Genomic DNA, 19,227 nt, shown 5'->3' with positions numbered 1-19,227 from the left:
CAGCCTTTCTGGTCCCAGAATGTGTCAAGGCTAGTCTATGTAATCAACAGGACTTGGGAGAAGTGATGGCACCCATGTGGAAGACCCGGATGGAGCTCCCACTTTCTGCCTGTGGCCTGGCTTCCCCCACCCCAGTTGTGGCAGGCACCTGGAAAGTGGACCAACAGGTTGAATCTATCTCTGTCACTGTCTCATTCTGCGTGCTGTGTGTCTGCTTTTCAAGTCAATCAATCAATAACAAACTTTTAAGAAATGGGGAACTTGGTCCCTCTTGCACATTTTGTCACTGGTGACTACAGTGTGTATATGTCTCCCACCTCAAATGCAAAGTGGATTCGATAGGAACGGACTGGGGCGGGGCATCGCCGGATGGGGTGGGAGGGCAGGGCAGCAGAGACAGAACCCTTACCTTGAAGAGGGACCTGGCAGCCTTCCGACAGGCCTCGTAGAGCTGGGTGAAGTTCAACATCTCCCACTTCTTGCTGTTCTTTGAGGCCAGAGCTGGATAGGTGCTGAAGCGGTTGACGGAGTCACGGAAGAACTCAGGGAAGGTCATCGGAGTCTCGTGGCCCAGCCCGTGCTTTGAGAGCTTCAGCAGGACTCCAGTCTGCTCAGTAGTCCACAGGCTGAGGGTTACTGTAGGCAGGCCCCAAGGGGTGGGGAGACAGAGGAGGCGGGGACAGTGGCAATGGTTTCTATTGATTTTCTTACTTTGGGGGTTTGCTGGGTTGACTCGTTCTACTCTTTGAGGAATGGATTTTTTGATGCATTTGTTTGAATGACAGAATGACAAACAGACAGAGAAATCACCCTCTGCTAGTTCACTCCCTGCCACAGCCACCACTGTACCAGGCTGAGGCCAGGAGCCCTGAACCCCAGCCATGTCTTGTATGCAGTTGGCAAGGACCCAAGTACTTAGAGTCATTGGTCACTGCCTCTGGGTGTGTGTGTGCTGGCAGAAAGCTACATCAGAAATGGAGCCAGGACTCAAACCCAGGCTCTCTGATCCAGGATACAGGAATTAATCCCCGTCCCCAGTTGCTTAAACCCTGCCAGTTAAACACCCATCTGAGTGGGATGGCATGTTTGCCCACATCATATCTCTTTTGCAAAAGAGCACCTATGGACGGGGAGGCTGCCTTGTGGCTGGCAAGGTCCCCCAGTCCAGCTGCTGCCATCACACCCAGTTAACACATTCATAGATCCAGGCAACGCTGGCCACGTTGTGTGTACATGGGGATGCCGAGTGCTGGCCTGGCAAGCAAGAGCCTCTCGGCCCTGTCCCACGCTGTCAGTCACTCACTTTGAGGGAAGTGCACAGGCTGGTCCCTACAGGGTCACACATCCCTGTGCATGGCTGTTGGTACAGTCAGCGTGTCCTTCATGCCCCATGCCATGCCCTGGCTCAGCTCACCTGGGGGCTTGCTGGGGTCCATCCCATGGTCCTCAGGCTCCTCTTCCAGAGTCACGGGGGGCTTGGCTGTCACCACCTCCACAGGATTGCTCCTGATGGTACTGCAGAAGGTCAAAGACAAGACCTGAGCGGGACTGGCAGGGAGACCCACCTCCAGTCGCTGCTCATGTCTGCCGAGAACCCGAGGGTTTGATGGTCATGCCTGCCCTGGGCTGAGCGAGAGGAGAGTGTGCCAGACAATGGAGTGATGGCCACTTCAAGAGAGGGGGTTCAGCTGGTGTCCAGAGCGTCGTGGAGATGGTATGGCTGTAAGGTCAAGTCACTAGGTCATTGTATGTGGGAAAATGCATTTTGAAATCTTCCAGAATATTCTTGTCTGTCAGCAGTCTCAGGGCGTCAGTTCAGGGAACCCTTCACACATGGTTCCTAAATAGCCAGCTAGACCATGAAACAGAACTGGGCTGGCATTAAATCTGTGCCAATCCATGTGCTTTTGAAGGTTTGTTTGGGGCTCAATGGTTCAACAGGTTCATCTACCTTCTGCAAGCATCAGCATCCCATATGGCTACCGGTTTGAGACCCGGCTGCTCCACTTTCTATACAACTCCCTGCAACCCTGCACCTGTGTGGGGAGAGATTCCTGGCACCCAGTTTCACACTGGCCCAACTCTGGCTGTTGCGACCACTTGGGGAGTGGACCAGCAAAGGGAAGATCTTCCTCTCTGTAAATCTGCCTTTCCAATAAAAATAAATCTTAAAAAAAAAAAAAAAGATTGCTTTGGAGGCAGAGTTACAGAGGGAGAGCTGGTCCAGCTCCATCCTCTTGCTGATTTTGAAAGACAGATCTTCCATCTGAGGATTCACTCACCAAGTAACCACAATGGTCAGAGTTGAACTGATCCGAAGCCAGAAGCCAGGAGCTTCTTCTGGGTCTCCGACATGGGTGCAGGGTCCCAAGGCTTTGGGCCATCCTCGACTGTTTTCTCAGGACACAGGCAGGGAGCTGGATGGGAAATGGGACTGTCGGCATGAGAACCAGCATCCATATGGGATCCTGGTGCATTCAAGGTATGGACTTTAGCCACTAGGCTACTGTGCTGGGCCCTTCTTGCTGCTGTCCCAGGAGCATTAGTAGTAGCATTAGTAGGGAGCAGCATTGGAAGTGGAGCAGCCAGGACTTGAACTGGTGCTTCTATAGGATGTTAGCTGTACCATGCAGCCCATCTTTGTAGACTCATGGACCATCTTTATAACTAACGTAAACTCTACCTACAGGGCTATTCAATTGTATCATTTAGGGAACAGCCAGGAAAAAAATTGTTAAGATATAACTTTCTGTCTGCTTTTTCTTAGATTTATGTATTTGAGGACCTAGTACGATGGCTGGCGCAGTGGGTAAATCCTAGCCTTGCAAGTGCTGGCATCCCCTAGGGGTGCTAGCTCATGTCCCAGCTGCTCCACTTCCCATCCAGCTCCCTGCCTGAGGCTGGGAAAAGCAGCTGAGGATGACCCAAAGCCTTGGAACCTTGCACCCATGTGGGTGACACAGAAGAAGTTCCTGGCTCCTGGCTTCGAATTGGCTCAGTTCCGGCTGTTGTGGCCATTTTTTGAGTGAATCAGTGGGTAGTTTTTTCTCTCTCTTTCTGCATTTCAAATAGCAGAAAATAAGTAAACCAACTCCTAGGAATACATTGGGAATAGGCAACATTTGCAAAGAACACAGCTGACACTATAGACCTTAACCAGCGAGAAAACACTCAGCCTGTTAGCCCTGCACAGTGCTGCCCGAGTCAGAGACCTGGACTGGAATCCCCATGGCTTCCTGTTGCCACCCTCTCAGCCACCTTCTCGTGCCCTGCTGCCAGGCCCCACACCGGCCTCTCTTCATGTGGTAAGGTTGAGTCCGATCATGAGGTGAGGCATCAGGAGCTGGGACATCTGTTCAGCACACGGGTCTTCCTTCTTGCCTCAACAGGCAGCCCCTCCTGGGGACCTGAACAGTAGGTGGTTTCGTGGTTTCCCCCTGTCCAATCAACCTGCTACCCCATTTGACCTAGAACATTCCAGAACCTTCTGGCACCTTTGTGACATCACTGCCTGGCCCTTGCCTCCCCATCCCCATGCCTGCCCCCTCCCACAAGAAATTGCTTCCAGGGTAGGGATTATTGTCAGTTGTTCATTCATTAGTCACTCATCTACACTGTGCACTTGTGTCTGGCTCTGAAAGGTTCTAGAAGGAACCACCCAAATGCAGGACCTTGGGCTAAATGCTGGGGAATGTCACAGAATGCAGACCCACAGTGAAGTCTGTCCCTGGAGACAAAGAAATGCCTGGAGTCACACAGACACATATAAAGTGACAACCACGGAGAGACACAAGGTGGCCTGGGAGAGATGAAGTTGGGGACAGAACTGGGCAGACAGTTTGGGGACGGGGTGCAGATCCCTTGAGCCCATATGTGTCCGTCTGAAAGGCAAAGGGACAGTCTCCTACCAGTCAGGCAGGCAAGGGAAGGGCTGTTCGCTGCTACAGAGGGGCGGGAGCAAGAGGCTGGGGTCTGTCAGGCCAGTACCTTCCTACCTCAGCCTCCCCCACCACCAGCCCTCCGCTGGACTAGCCCTCAGGAGACCCAACATTTTCGTGCACTTTTCCCCAGCCAAGGAATCCTGCAGTTTCTGCAACCGGCCAATCGGACCACCCAGCCCACACTTTTGTGAAGTTCTCCTGAGCAAAGGAGGAATTGCTGGAGTTTCTAGACCGAATAACCGATCCTCTGGCCACCCTGGGCCTGCTGGGCTCCCTCCCTGCTCACCTTGCTGCACCCTGCTGCACCCTGCTGCTCCCAGCCCACCTGCCTGCCAGGCTGCCAGGCTGCCAGGCTGTAGGGCCAATGGCTCCCTGGATTCCCTGCTCAGGCCTATTGCTTCCGTGTCTCTGTGCTTGGCCCCGGGCTGGCACCAGGCATGGGACTGCCTGTGTCTGTGGTCAGCGTGTGCCAGTGTGTGTGCTTCACTATGTGCAGGGCCAGGGGTTTGATAGCACAGCCACTGCCGACCCGGCCATCACCCGGCCATCACCCGACCATCACCAGGCCATCATCAGGGCCACCCACCGCCTGGGGAGAGCCATCCATGGCTGTTAGAACAAAGTCCCATGGCTTGTCCATCTTGTCCTGAGGCCGCACAGCTGCCAGAGGGCAGTACCGACTCAGGCAGGCAGGCAGGCCACCACAGGGGCTGCTGCCAGAGCAGGAGAGGGAGGCAGGGTCTGTCTGTCTGTCTCTCTCTGTCCGTCCACTCCCTCCACCCTCAGGCTGTTGACCAGCAGGCCTGACACATTCGGCCACTGGTCCCCAGGCACATGCTGGAATCCCTCCACCTGCAGCCTCCCTAGACTCCCTGCCTCTCCCTGCCTGACTGAGCCAATGCACAATCTCCTCCTCAATCCGGCTTCCTTCCTGGAGTCTGAATTAACCACACCTGCCACACAACATAGAAACCCAAACACGTTTTCCAGGTTTAATCCCAACCCTAAGTCTGACCCTGAATCGGATGTGAATCTGGTCCTACCCTGAACATGACCCACAACCTGACCCTGACTCTCAACTTGACCCTGACACTGATCATGACTCTAAAATTGACCTTCAATGTGAACCTGACCCCAACCCTAACTCTAGACTTAACTTTAACCTTATCCTAACATTAACTCTACCCTTCACCACACCCATTGCCCTGCCTTACTCTGACCCTGGTCCTGAACTTGACCCTGACCTTGAACTTGACCCTGACCCTAGCATAAGTCCAACCCTAAATTTAACACTAGATTTAACCCTAAGTCTACCCCTAATCACACCCATCGCCCTGCCCCACAGTCTACCAGAGGCAACCCTAGCCCTAGCCTGAGCCCTACCCTAACCCCAATCCTAACCCGAACCCGAACCTGAACCCTATCCCTAAATGCGTACCCTAACCCGATCCCAGATACTAACCCTGACTCTGACTCAAACCCTAATGTGTACCTGCACTCATATCCTATCCCTGAACCTGTCCTGAACCCTGACCCTGACCGTGACCCTAACCCTAACATCCATAAGTCTGACCCTGACCGTGACCCTAAACCCTAACTCTAATCCTGACCCCCACCCTGCCCATAAACCCAACCCTAATCATCTCTTGGAACAACAGGTCACAATTTCTTCCCCTCAAACAGAATGTTTCAGGTCTGGCATGGTGGCCTAGCTGCTAAATCCTTGCCTTGCATGCTCCAGGATCCCGTATTGGCACCAGTTCCTATCCCAGCAGCCCCACTTCCCATCCAGCTTCCTGCTTGCGGCCTGGGAAAGCAGAGGAGGGCAGCCTAAAGCCATGGGACCCTGCACCCACGTGGGAGATCTAGAGCAGTCTCCTTACTCCTGGCTTCGGATTGGCTTGGCTCTGGCCATTGCAGCCACTTGGGGAGTGAATTAATGGATGGAAGATCTTTTTGTATACCTGACTTTGCAATAATAATAAAGAATTATTTAAATAAGAAGCAAATGGAAATCCCTACCACTACCTCTGCTTCTCAAATTAAGTACGCAGTCTAAAAAAGGGTTGTATTAGATATAGTAAAAACTCACCCTAACCTCTACTTTTTAGAAAACATTTTGCTATTCATTTCAAAAATACACTTACCGAGTGAGAAGAAAAGATGTAGTGAGATTTTCTACCTGCTGATTCACTCCCCAATGGTCCACCATGGCGAGAGCTGGTCTAGCCTGGAGCCAGGAGCTTCATTTGAGTCTTGCTTGTGGGTGCAGGGGTACAAGGGCCTGGGCCGTCCTCCACTGCCCTTCCAGGTACATGAGCAGGCAACTCTGGGGCAGAGCAGCTGGAACCCCAGCCAGCACACAGAGATACCTGCTCCACCCCTCTGTCCTAAGTGTTTTCGTGTCCCCGTGGGCCTCTGCTCACCTGGCCAGCACTGGATTTTGTCACTGAATTATCTGCAGCTTCGTCTTTCTGTGACAGACAGTCGTTGATTCACCTCAGCCCTGTCCTCTGCCATGTCGCCCCTGGCTTCCTGGGAGCTCCTGATGTGACACCTGTTGGCACCGAGGGTCGTTGCACAGTCGCTCACAGCTGGTCCGTGCTTGCCACATGGCCCTTTGGAGGCTGCTGTCTCCATCCAGACAAGCCTTGGTGTCTGCACAGTCATGTTCGTCAATTGTTCCTTTAAGCCTTCAGATTTGGCACTTTCCTGGAACGGAAAAATAAGGTCATGCCTTTTCTCCAATGCTTTGATAATTATGCTTTTTGTCTCATCTTTCCAAGTTTATTTTGGGGCATGGGGTGAGACAGAGTGGAACTGTTTTTCCAAATTAAATCCTAGATATCTTCAGCCCTGAGAACACAAATTACAGCTTAGAGATCTGAAGGGGCCTGAGGCCGGGCTTTCTGAGCTGAGGTCATGTGCCAGGCAGCCACTGAGTGGCCCTGTCAGTCCCTTCTTCTCCAGGAGTGAACAGCTCCTTTCTGCAAGCCTGGGTCCCCCACCCTTCCTCCACCCTGTGCCCCTTAACTTCCACCACAGATAGGGCACAGGGTGGCAATCGCTCACAGGAAGTGTACAGCAGCACCTCCCCAGCCCGTGGCAGATGGTACTTGCAGGTGTGAGCAACTCATTCACCCTCTCTGGAGGTGGGTGGGGTTGAGACCCCTGGGGCTGGGCTCTGGTTTGGGGAGCCACCAGATGCACAAGCACAGAATGGTCATTCTGGCCACGCACAATCACGGGACTAGCCTGGCCATGGCTGAGTGGTCTTTCTTTCTTACCCAGCCCCTTGTCCCAGGTCTCAGGGGGCTCTGTGCCCAGGTCTCAGGGGGCTCTCTGGGCCCAGGTCATTGAGGGCTGTCTCAGGGAAGTCCCTGCACTAGGTCCTCCTGGCCATCCTGGGAGCTGCTCTCTGCTGTCCCTTCTGCCGCCTCCCCCCACTTACCCCAGAGGACAGTCAGTGGCTGACTTGGGCCTTGGGCTGATTAGCTGGTGTAACACTGTTTTTTACTGTTCAAGTCTTAGCTGTTTCACTTCTGATCCAGCTCCCTGCTAATGCCCTCAGAAGATACTAGAAGATGGCCTACCTCCTTGGGCCCCTGCAACCATGAGAGCCCAACATAGGGATTCCTGACCCCTTTCTGCTGTCTGGCCTAGCCCTAACCTTTGTGGTCATTTGGGGAATAAAATCAATATCTCTCCCTCTCTCTCCCTCCTTCCCTCCTTCTCTAACTTGGATTTTCAAATAAATAAATCTAAAATGAACAAAAAAAGCTTGTGAGCACTCAGATTGTTATTGCATGTCTCAATTAAGGTAAAAAAAAGAGCAAAAGAAAATAAAACTTATAATTTGAATTTCATGGCCTGCACTGTGGTGTTGCATGTTAAACGTCCATCTGCTGTGTTGGCATCCATGTGTGCCAGTCTGAGTCCTGGCTACTTTGCTTCTGACTCAACTCCCTGCTAATAGCTTGGAAAAGCAGTGGAAGATGGCTCAGGTTCTTGAGCCCCTATACCCACATGGGAGACCTGGTTGGAGCTTTGGCTCCAGCTTGGTGGCCCTGGAAGATCAGGTGACCCGGGTTCTGTCACTCACAGCAGCATGGCCCGCCTCGCTATGATGGAGAGGGACAGGCCAGTGCCCTTGGCCCCTAGCAGTCGCCATGGGTGTCTGGGTTTCCCCTTAGGCCCCTGCACAGGCATGTAGAGGGTCGAGAGCTGCTTCCCAACACAGGTATCCTGGTTCTGCACTTGGAGCTGACTGAGCTGCCCTGATTCCTCATTCTCAAGACGAGGGCTGTTAGCCTGAATCACAGCTCTGCCTCATGCATTGCTGCAGGACTTCCATGAGGAGGCGGCTCCCCCACTCCACTGCACACTTAGCACTGCTGAGCTCAGCAGGGTTGCAACAGCTTCCTGTAGGACAACTCAAGCAGAATTGGATGTCTTCCTGGTGTAAGAAATACATAAATCAGTTAAAAATAGTTCTCAGCGTGGATGTGATGATCTGTGGCTGTCACAGGAAATGCATGGGCTGGGCACACGCTCAGTTACAGGAAAGTGGGCAGTCAGTGGTTCTCAGCCCCTCTTGGTAGCTTGTGCAAGACCAGGTCCCAGCCTGGCTCAGGCTGCCCAACAAGGACAAACAAACCTGTGCCTGCTTTGCCTGGTGCCTGCCCAGCTGTGGGGAACTCACTTCCTGATTCCAGAGGAGTGAGCTGAGAGCAGAGTGGGTGATTCCCCGGCTCCAGCAGTCAGTGCCACTCAGCTGTGCTGTCCATGGGCCTGGCACAGCCAGCTTGCAACTTCATCCCAGCATTACATGCAACTTCATGGCACAGCATTGCTAGTTCCCTTGTGAAGAACACATTGCAGTGGTCACAGAACAAAAATCTCACGACACAACAGAATCTCGCAGTAGAACAGAAATCACACAATCTCACAGCCATTCTGTGTCCCACCACACCCCAGGCCATGGAATTGGCACCTCGCCCTGCTCTGAGCCACAGGGGAGGCAGGCAGCTTGAGGTGCCCCAGGACTAGGGCCTGTTTGGAGCTCAGTGCTCATGGGAGGCATTTGCTGCCAGCTGGGAAGGCAGCGGGTCTTAGGGACTCTCGGATCTGGGTCTGGTGTGTCCAAGAACCTGTGTGCATTTTCCCACCTCTGGACATGCCTGAACACGGGTGTCCACTTCACAGGTGTGGGTGAGGGGCAGGGAGGGAAGGGGCAGATCAATGTCAGCCAGTTCGCACTGAGCCAGATAAAGTGTTAGAGATGCAGCTGAGAACAGTCAGCTCAGAGTCCACAGCAGGGCAGAGAACACGAGTTCACTAAAGGCAAGGGAAGGCCAGCTAGCGCTGAGGGCCCAGGCATGGGGGTCTCCTTGGGAACCAACACCCCTGCAAACCCCTGCTCTGGTTATGGCTAGCTGGGGTGCTCAAGCTGAACAGGGACCTGGGCTGGGGGGCTTCTTGGGGAGACCTGAATCCCTTTCAGTTTTGAGGCCAATACAAGTTGCTTCCTGCCAGTTCCAAGAGTCTCACGAGCGCTGGGGGACAAAGGCCCTGATGGTCGAGAGACTCTGAAGGTACAAACCCCTGTTCTGAGGGAGACCTTGCCTTTGTTCCCTCAGTCTGGCCTGCAGTTGGGCCGGGGGCGGGAGCCTCATTCCACACTCATGAGCCCTACCCCGACATGCACACACATTGATTCCACACACATGTGCATGCATGCTCACACACACACGGCTTGAGGCAAAGGTAGGGTCCACTCACACTCCCTCTAAAGCCTCATGGGTAGTTGGACCCAACAGAAAGATGGGCTGCTGGCCACACCCATGAGTGGACTCAGAACCCCATCGGAAAGTCTCTGAGTTCCTATGTGTGTGTAGGGGGAGAGGGTAGACCCTCCCATTCCTCTCCCCCTCCCTTGCTCTGTGGCCCCACTTACCCATCCTGCCTCCAAAGAGAGGGTACTGGAGGCTCCTGTTTGATGGCCATGTAGCATCTGGAGGGGTCAGTATTGGGCATGAAAGCCTTAGCTGCATGCAGGGTCTCTGGCAATTCCAGGTCAGCCAGCAGGGTGGTGTCTGGGAGCTGAAGGATCACCTGCTGAGTTCCAAAGTGTAAGAACAGAAAGAAGATGCCTACTGGCACCAGGCTGTGGGAGCCACTGCCTGCAGTGGCTTGTGTCCCTGCTTATCCAGTCCAGACTTCACAGGGTCTGCAGGCTTGGGGCACTTGGTTGCCGGACATGGATGGCATTGTCCAGTGACTTGGCTCTGGGTGGGGCACTGTCTGGCCAGCTGTGTTCCTCTGGCTGCACCCAGCCAGGGTTGCTCTGTTGTCAGCACAAGTTGTTCCTTCTGTACTCTCCATCTGGCATGTCTCCAGCAGATCCTGAGGCCTGTTCCTGGGCAGCTGCTGGGCACTGGTCTGACAAGCCTCACTTTATAGGCACAGACACTGGCACAGAAGGCTTGAGAAACTTGTCCAAGTTTGGAGCAGGACTGCCTTGCTGTCCCGGGGGAGCAGCCCCTATCCCTGACCCCCTGGCCCTCTGCCCAGGTGCTATGAAATACCTCCTGGGTGAGGTACATGAGCAGGGACTCCCACCCTGGTGCCTCGGCAGTTCTGTGCAAAGAGATAGTCTTTGAGCGGGCTGCCCTCCCTGGAGGCAGTAGGCTCCAAGATGGATTAATTCCAAAACCCTCTGGCCTGTTCAGCAGCTTGAGTGGCTCCAGGAACGGGGTTCTAGGAGAGTGCTGTCACCCCATCGAGTTGCTTGGGAAGGTGGCTCCTTCAGCCTGGCCAGGGCTTGACTGAGGCTAACTAAGGGGACTTATGGGAACTGACTTGAGCTGCTGAGCCGCAACTGCCCACTGGCTGAGAGGTGCTAGGCTCTCTGGGGTTGGGGGTCGCACAGGAGGTAGAGACCCAGGACCCAGCCCCACATCCCAAGTGAAACTCCCGGGATCAGCTCTGGATCCTGGGGTAGGCAAGCTTGCTAGCCCCTCAAGGCCTCCTGGGGCTTGCTCACCTCTGTCAACATGCTCTGCCTCAGGACTGACCTGATCTGGCCATAGGAGTCCCACACAGAGGCAGCCCCGACCTGGTGCTGAAAGTGTTCTGGTTCCTGCCTGGAGTGCAGCCTGGGAGGAGCCTGGGGACTGGGGTCCTCACTACCCCAATGGACTTGTCATGGGAGGGGGCCCTGCTGCCCCTCCAGTTTGCACCAGTTTATTCACACACTTAGCACCCCACCAGCAGCCTTCACCTCACACACAGGAAGCACAGTGTGGCAGATATGTGAGGACACACATACACACAAGCACAACACATACACGCAAACATACATGCATGCAAGCTCATACACATATAGATGCCTGTGAGCGAATGCACACATGAGCACAGAGGCATACATACATATGTGAGCATAAACACATGATCACACACATGAGCATATGATCACATGCATGTTGGCACACATATATAAGAGCACTGTATGAGAGCACACAGGCATGCATACATATCCACAAGCACACACATGATCACATACATGAGCACAAGGCATACATACATATATACATATCTGTGACCACACTCATGAATGTGAGCACATATGTGCTTGTACACATACACAAGAACGCACGTGTGAACACACAAATAAACATGTGTTCACATGCTGGATGGCCTCATGCTTCACAGACAGGCCTGGGCTCAAGGTGTGGCCTGCGACCCAGCCGCGGCAGCATTTGGTACGAAGATGTGACAGCGTTGGCTCCTCTCCTATCTACACTCCAAGCAACCTTGAGGTTGGCCTGGGAGCCTGAATGGGTCCAGACATGTTGCATCAGCCTGGAGTGTTCAGGGAGGAAGAGAAAAATGGCCAATGACCTCCAATGGGGTGAGCCCAGGAATACCACCCTGACTGACACCTTCCACTGCCTGCCTACAGGTGCAGCCTGAGGCCTGTGTGCTCATGCCTGTGCATGCACACACAGAGATATACTCACAAACACACACATGCCTGTCCATGCTCACACACACCCCCCCCACACACACACTTGCACACTCACACACACAAGACTGGGTGCTTTCTCACTGTGCGTCTGCACTGCCACCTTCTGGCTGCTGGGAATCCCTGCTGGTTTTCTCCTACAGGTCCTGATCTTGCTCAAGCCTGGGGTCCCTGTCTCCCCTATCTCACCAAACAACATGCCCTGGTCGTCCTAACCAGATCCCAGGAGTTCATACTGCTGCTTGATGGGCTTTGCTGGGTTGTCCAGAACGGGCTATGACATCAGGTTTCTAGAAGGTCAGAGGCAAAGGCTTGGCCAGGGAGGCAGTAGGTAGGGGGCTGCACACTGCTGACCTCAATCCCAATTAACCCAGAGTCCAGGTCTCACCTGGATTAAGCAGGCGCATGTCTGCGTTCCATGGCTGAAGGGTTAGGGTTGGGGTTAAGTGTTAGGGTTGGTGTTAGGGGCTAGTGTTCTGGTTAGCGGTTAGGGTTAGGGGTTAGGGTTAGGGTTATAGTGTTAGGCTTAGAGTTAGGGATCAGGATAGGGTTAGGGATTAGGGGCTATGGTTAGTGTTAGGCTTAGGCTTAGGGTTATGTTTAAGGTTAGGGTTAGAAGTTAGGTGTTAGGGTCAGTGTTAGGCTTAATCTTAGGAGCTTGGGGTTAGGGGTTAGAGTCAGGGGTTAGGATTAGTGATTAGGTGTTAGGTGTTAGGGTTAAGGTTAGGATCCCATAAGCCAGAAACATGGGTTAGGGATAGGAATAGGGTGAGGCATAATGATACGTTTAAGGTTAGGGTTAGGGTACCAGGAGCCAGATATTTGGATTATAGTTAGGGATAGTATTAAGATTAGCGTTAGAGGTAGGGTTAGGGTTAAGCTTAGGGCACCAGGTGCCAGAAATATGGGTTAAGTTATGGTTAAGATATGGTTAGGATTAAGGATAGGGATAGGCATAGGGTCAGGGTTCGGTTTGGTTTAGAGATAGGGTTAGGGAAAGCATTAGGATTAAGGCACCAGGAGCTAGAAACATGGGTTAGGGTTAGGTTTAAGGATAGCACACCAGGAGGCAGAAACATAAGGGGTAGGTTTAGGATTAGGAATAGCAATAGTGTTAGGGTTAGTGAAAGGTTTAGTGTTAGGGATTGAGATAGGGTTAGGGTTAGGGTACCAGGAGGCAGAAACATGGGTTAGGGTTCTGGATAGTGTTACAGTTAGGGTTAGGGATAGGAATAGGGTTAGGGTTAGGAATAGGGTTAACATTAGGGTTAGCGTTAAGGTTAAGGTTAATGTTTTTTTTTTTTAATTTTATTTATTTTATTTATTTATTTTTTATTATCTTACTTAGTTACTTAGGGTACACAGGGCCAAGGGCAACAGAAAAGTGGGTAATACCATAGTTTTCACACTAATATCATCATTTTCCCCCCGTATCTGGCAACAGGGGAGAAGTAAATGCAAAAGCCCCAAGTAGCCTCTCTCCCATCACAGGTTCCTAATGTGAGGCACGCTCAGAGGGCCCTGCTTAAGCAATTTTGATAGTTCAACAGTTCTGAATTGTTGCCAGTCTTGCCGTTCCAATTGCGATGAAATCTATTCTAAATCTACTGGCTGAAATAGTCCCTTTATGGTTGAGGTTCTGAGACCGGCATTTCAGTTGGAGGGATCTCCAAAAAAACTTCTTCTGAGATGATCCCACACCTGATTCTTGTGTGTACTTCCAGTACAGGGCTGGCACAGTCCATCATCCCAACCAGCTTATGCTGGTGGTCGCAATTGCTGGGTCAGTACTGTTTCCAGCCCTGTCTTCCACGTGAACCGATGGGTGTTGTATTCCAGCCTGATCCTGTCCACTTCATACTTGGCCCTCATGCAAACCAGTGGGAGTTGCAGCCTAGTTGGGACGACTCCACAGAACCCCCACCAGGCCTGCCCCCTACCCTTGTTCCCATGCTTGCCAGTGTGTACCTCAGACTAGTTCAGTTTGTCCCACATCCCATTTAGCTCTCGTACATGTCAATGGGCATTGAAGCCTAGTTCAACACAACCAACCCTACTCTCCAGTCCACACACATACTGGCATGTGCCTTTCTGTCTAACCACCCCTGTCCCTGTCCTGGCTTTTGTGCTCTCCACTGGGAGTGGCAACCCAAGAGGGAGGTGCCCACTATCTCCCTACTAGGCCCCTCTCACTCTAAGATCATACACTTTCCAGGTGGTTCTGCAGTTTGATTTGACAGAATTAGCCCTCAGTGCCAGCATCTGCCAGTTGATGCTGCAGCAAAGCCCAACCAACCCTCACCCACTCTGATTTATGCCTGTATCAGTAGGAACAAGCACCCCAACCTGGCTTTCTCTGATCTAGCTCACATGAGGTCCACAGGTGTTATAGCCCTGCCAGGTCTGGTCTGCACCCCTCCCTACTCATGCTTTCTAGTGTGAGAGGTTGTCCAACAGGGGAGCCCATATTCCCCCTGCCGGCTCTGTCTCTCTCCCCTGGTTCTCACATGTGCTGTTGCAGCACTGCAACCACATCTGCTACAGCTCACCCCACTTTGGCATTCCGTAATGTGTACTGGTTTGTATCGTGACCGATACCAATGCTTGTTTTCACCAGTGGGTGATGTGAATAGGTTCAGCCTGGTCTGCCCCCACCTATGCCAAATGTATGCTGGTGGGAATCTTCCTCTGCCCTTGTCTGGGTTGCTCCCTACCGTGCTTTTTGTGCTCACCTATAAGGACAGTCCCGATAGAGGAGTTGCACAAGCTCCTCCATCAGAACCTCTTCCTATGCCAAAGCTTGTGCATACTGGTGGTTCCATGGGTCAGCCCACATTGTTGACCTTCAATCCATTCCAGTACTTGGTGTTGGATGTTTTAGCCCAACCAAGGCTTATCCATACCCAGACACTGCTCACACATGGCTCAGTAGGGACAGAGACCCAGCCTAGCCCATCCTACATCTACCCAGGTTCTCCAGAGCACCACATGATCCTGGTATCTAGCCCGGCTCAGTGTTCCCAGCTCCAGCTCACACCTATGTCAAGGGAGATTCCAGCCATATCCATACCAGAACACAGCCCCCACTCTGGCACCCTCACTCTCCCATGGAAACTTCAACCCAACAAGGGTGTACTCTCACAGCTCCCCAACCGAGTCTATTCTCAGCCGTAGATAAAGTGCATTGCAGTGGTTATTCTGACCCCATTGGCTAAGACCCCCACCTGTCTCAACCTCTGCCTTTGATGCTGTGGCCTAGTATCCCTGGCTTTTGCAGACTAGTCGGTGTAAGAGCCTAGTTCTGTATAACATTTGCTCCATCCTGATTTCTTTCTTGTGAGTTGGGCTTTGCTTGGCCCTGCCTGGTCTGCCCCCTTCCAGTTGCAGCCCAGCAGACCCCATATCCTGTTTTAGGATGCACATTTAGGTGCTGCTGCCTTGACCTGTCAAGACTGCTATCAGTTCCTTTACCCGTAAGTGATGGCAGCTGCCATGGTTACACCTAGCTCAGTCCATCATTACCCCAGCTCATGAGCTAACCTGAGGGACTTTTATTTCCACAGGGTTGGGCCCACACTTCCCGCACAGAGTTTACCCCCAGTCTGAGTTATCTCACGTGCTGGTTAGTCTTGACCTGCCACGTGTGACCAGTCTACCATTCCACAACCCAGTCAGGTATTGGTACCTAGCCTGCCAGATAGGCTCCCATCCCTAGCTTTGGTGTGGACTGGTGTGTGGCAGTGATACTCTATGCTAACAGCCCACCTCAGAATTACTAATTGGACTGGTGAATCAGTCTGGCCCTAATAGATCTTATGGACATTCTGCTCTAAACCATCAGGTCTCAGTCCCCACGCTTCCCAAAAGTTTCATGACCCCGTTAGTGGGAATCATCTATAATTCATCTCTCACCTACATTAACACTGTCCTCATCCACTAACACTGCTTATCCCTAGGCAGCAATTACATAACCTAAGAACCCGAGAATTTGCTGCCGGGCAGCCAGCATACAGAGCCTGGCACCATTTGGTGCCTAAAGCCAAGGACTCATTCACTGCCTCTCACCAGTGGCTTTGGCCTGAGTCCCCAACATTGGATCCGGCCCGGCAGGGGCACCACCCACAGAGCCACACTGTTGGGAGCTGCTTTTGCCCCAGATCACATATCAGACAGCCTGTTTGAAGTCCATGTGCTAATGTGCCTTGGAAGTGTTAGAGGCGGGAGACACAATAAACAGATGACTCTCACTGAGGCGAAGGAAAAATTTATTCACACGCGTGTGGGCTCGAGGTTGCCAAGAACCAAGAGCCCTGAAGCACATTTTAGGCAGGTTTTTATACTGTGTTTTCAACAGGGGAGGGTGAGGCAGGAGAGTTTGAGACAGAGTAGTGGCAACGGTTCTCAGGGCAGGGTCGCAGAACATCTGCTACTGTGGTTTTGCTTGGCACAGCGTGGTCGAGGCCACTTCCCGGAACATCCAGCTCCTTGCAAAAAGTACCTAACAGCTCAAGGTGGCAACAGGTTTTTAGCAATAGATACATTTTAACACTTTTTTTCCTTTTTTTTGACAAGTTCAATATGCTTCCTGCAAAAAGGTGTCTACAACAAGCTGCAGAAATATCGATAGCTTATGATTACAACAATATCTTAGCAAAGCAAATACTTCAACACACTTCCAGCAAATTCCATTTTTACATTCCATTACAACAGTATTAAGGCAAAACACATATTTAACAAACTTTATTTCTACAGAAGCAGCAGATGATGGCTCAAGCACTTGGATTCCTATTGTTCACATGGGAAATCCAGATAGAGTGCCTCACTCCTGGTTTTGGCCTGGTCCGGTCCCACTTGCCATTTTGGGGAGTGAAAGAGCAGATGGAGAGCTTTATTCCTCTCTTTTCTCTTTCTCTCTCACTCTCTCTCCACTGCCCCTTTCTCCTTTGCCCTTTAAAATAAATAGCCAAAACTTTAAAAAATTAAATCAGTGCTTTGCATCTAATTGCAAAGTGTGCTGCAGATGGGACCAGACAGCCATACTTTTAAAAACTCTAAGTGTGTCTACCTGGAACCAGGATAAAAAGTAATTGAACTACTCCATGAATGTCTGCTCCCCTGTCTGAGCAGGAGTAGGGCAGTAATATCTGCTACAGCAGGTATATAAATATTAGAAGCATGATGTCATGTAACATGTACTGTTATGTTATTAAGGAAAGAGAAATGAGTAACCCTTGGTTTTTTCTCTATACTCTCTTCTGAATACACCTATACAAAAAAGACTTTAACTTGTAATAACTTGGAAATGGGAAAGAAATCTCAATTCTAAGGGTTTTATATTGGAAATTCCAGTTTTACAAATAGTTGACTTGCTGGATAATATCTTTACGTGATTTATACAGTTAAAAAAAAGTGAGGTTCCTTTTCTAATTTTAAAATATTTGGGGATATTTTTATTGGTTTTTCTAACATCAGAAAAAATACACATTCAAAAATTGAAGCAAACTAACTTTTTTTAAAAAAGTAAAAGACTCCCAAATGTCCACAGAGCCAGGGCTGGGAAAGGCTGAGGCCAGGAATCAGGAGTCAGAATTCCACTCTGTCACATAGGTGGCAGGAAGCCAAGTATTTGAATCAGCTCCTATTGCCTGCCAGGTTCAATAGCAGGAAGCTCGATCAGAAACAGAGCTTGACATGGAACAAGGCACTCTGATATGGGAATGGGTGTCCCAACCCTCAGTTTAATCTCCTGGACTACAATGCCCACGCTGTCTAGCTTTTGATCTTGTTTTCTCTATCAAGAAGTACAAACAAAAAGGACCATGGAAAAACTTAATAAAATATTTACAAATGAGTTGCCAGCTTCCTAACATCCTCTTACACTCATAAAAATTTCAAGTGTGGAAAAACCAGTGTGGATATTAAGTAATAATTGAACATTCGGATGCAACATTATCAAACACGGGTTATTTAACAAAAATAACAAATAAATAACAAAAGTAATAACTTGACATTAGTATAAAATAGCACATTTGAAAGACTAGAAAGAGATGTGGTAAGTGCTGAAGCTTAGGTTTCTGTCAATATAAAAATAACCGCAGAAATATTCTGAAAAGTATTATGAAAATGGACATGAAATTTTAGTTGGTTGAAAAAATAAGTTCTCAAAAAGTAACAAGCAAGAAATGGACCCACGGTCTTAATAGCTGCATTGTCTCAATGGCTATATCTCCTTTCCATAAGTGGAATAAAAGACTCATAAATTAAGTCCCTCATTATCTGTTTAGAAATCCTCTGATAAGTTTGCAAATGTGCTGATTTAAAACAAGATGTTTAGTTTCTTTTTCAGCTAAACAGTTTACATACACTTATGCATGCATATCTATACTTAAGTGTAAATAATCCCTCCCCTTGATTCAGATAATAAATCTGTCCTTGTGAGATGAAGCCATTGGGGGATATTAAGAGAATCCAGGACTGTGCAAGCCTAGTGGGAAGGCCATGTGCACAGGGACTCAGCATCAAGCACCACGAAGATGGGTTCATAGCCCCCTGGAAGTCAGGAAGAGAGGCATCAGGACCAATCACTGCTAACAGCACCTCGATCTTGGGCTCCTAGCTTCTAGATGCTGACACAATAAATTTCTCTTATTTAGTCTTCCCGGACTATGGTATTTTGCTATAGTGACCTCCCTAACCAAAGAAAATGAATACAGATTTACTATTTACTTTACTTTGAGTACTTACCAGGTTGATCAGAGAAAAGAGTGCATCAAGGAGCCCCTGGCCCACCCGGCCACGCAGAACTTCCCCAGCCACGCAAACGAAGCACAGCCGGCCGCCATGGAGTCGGGGAGGAAGGAAAGTGTCCCCGACAGCATGTCATCCGATGGTGGAGGAATCCTGAGTGGTGCTGATGCGGAGGGATTGGACGCACAGTCATTTCCTGCGAGGAGCTGCGGTCATGCACCCTCAGTCAGCAAAGAAGAAGAGGAGGAAGAGGACGTGTCGCTGGGCTTCTCCGTGGGGGGCCATTCTCTTCCCGGAAGATGTGCGGGCTCTGGGAGAAAATGGTGACCGGGCTCGTGGACTCCAGCTGACCCCAGTCCCACCTGCTGTCCACCTGCACTCCACCGGGGGAGGGCCTTGCGGTGGCCGCCATGGTGGACGTGGGGTCGGCTGTGTGCGAGTTGGAGTTGATGCTGCCCCCAGAGTGCCTCGTCTTTGAGCCTCGCTGGATGAGTTCATAGACCCAAAAGGACT

The 19,227-nt window shown here is 50.9% G+C and overlaps 1 pseudogene; it reads right to left on the bottom strand.

Annotated features, from left to right (window-relative positions):
- The window catches only part of LOC101518038 (long-chain-fatty-acid--CoA ligase ACSBG2-like), a 71,919-nt pseudogene extending 53,110 nt beyond the window's left edge, over positions 1 to 18,809 (bottom strand).
- Between the last annotated feature and the right edge of the window lie 418 nt (positions 18,810 to 19,227).

Source organism: Ochotona princeps, chromosome Y (assembly GCF_030435755.1).
Source record: "Ochotona princeps isolate mOchPri1 chromosome Y, mOchPri1.hap1, whole genome shotgun sequence".
Classification (NCBI taxonomy): Eukaryota; Metazoa; Chordata; class Mammalia; order Lagomorpha; family Ochotonidae; genus Ochotona; species Ochotona princeps.
Note: the sequence above shows the minus strand (reverse complement) of the source record. Positions and strands in the feature narration are given on the sequence as shown.